Below are 1,230 nucleotides of genomic sequence, written 5' to 3'. Positions count from 1 at the left end.
TCTGCATCTCTGAAAATGACAAAATGAAGGAGCAAAATGCAATCTCAGACTTCTACCCCATCTAGAACAAGTCCAGGAGATATTGACACAGACAAGCTTGGAAGTCATACACCTGAAATTTCTGAAATGACAGCAGCTGCAGTAAAGAAACAACTTCATCAGCCCATAGAAGACATCAGATCAGAAATAATCTCTGAGATAAAAAAGAAATGACAATAATAATGAAAGAATTGCTTAGCACATCTAAAGAAGACATAGAAAAAAATAGAGGAGCATACTAAATTAATCAAAACCTTGAATGAACAGTATAGGAAAGAACTGGAATGCATAAAACAGATTCAAACAGATATCCATGAAATTAAAACTTCCATTGAAAGCAGGCAAAACCACTTGAATGTAGCTGAAGATAGACTTTCAGACCTTGAAGACAGCATTGCTGTGAATGATTGTGAAAGGAAGGATCTCTAAAAATAACAAGAAACCAAGAAATAACAATTCAACAGCTGCAAGACAAAGCAAAAAACAAAAACAAAAACAATGTAAGATTAATAGGTATCAGTGAAACAGAAGGTGTCAGCACAAATAACATAAAAAGACTATTTGTGGAAGTAATAGCAGAAAATTTCCCAAGCATGGAAAAAGAACTGACATCTGGGTAAGTGAAGCATATAGAACTCCAATTAACCATAACCAAAATAAATCTACAGCCATTAATATAGTGCTCAAGATCCCAGAAATTCAACAAAAGAACAGAATATTAAAAACTGTTAGAGAAAAGAAACAGATCACCAATATAGGTAAGCCCATCAGGATCATGGCAGATTTCTCAACACAAACCATCAAGTCAAGAAGAGCTGAAATATTTCAGGTCCTGAAAGAAAACAACTTCCAACCCAGATTGATGTACCCTGAAAAACTATCCTTCAAAATGAATGGAGAAATAAACTATTTCCACCATAAAAATCAACTGAAGAACTTCATGAGTGCCAAATCAACCCTACAAAGAGTTCTAAAAGATATTCTAGAAAGAGACAAAAAAGACCATAACTTTAAGAACAACAACAGAAAGGAAACACCAAGCAGAGCAAGCAGTTAATCAGAGGGAAACAAGAGGAACCAACAGCAGGAAAACAACATGACAAAGATAAGCCAATACATATCACTTATAACTGTCAATGTAAATGGACTCAATTCACTAACCAAGAGAAGTAGACTGGCAGATTGGATCAA

This window comes from Chinchilla lanigera, unplaced genomic scaffold (genome assembly GCF_000276665.1).
Source record: "Chinchilla lanigera isolate Chin_1 unplaced genomic scaffold, ChiLan1.0 scaffold00034, whole genome shotgun sequence".
Classification (NCBI taxonomy): Eukaryota; Metazoa; Chordata; class Mammalia; order Rodentia; family Chinchillidae; genus Chinchilla; species Chinchilla lanigera.
Note: the sequence above shows the minus strand (reverse complement) of the source record.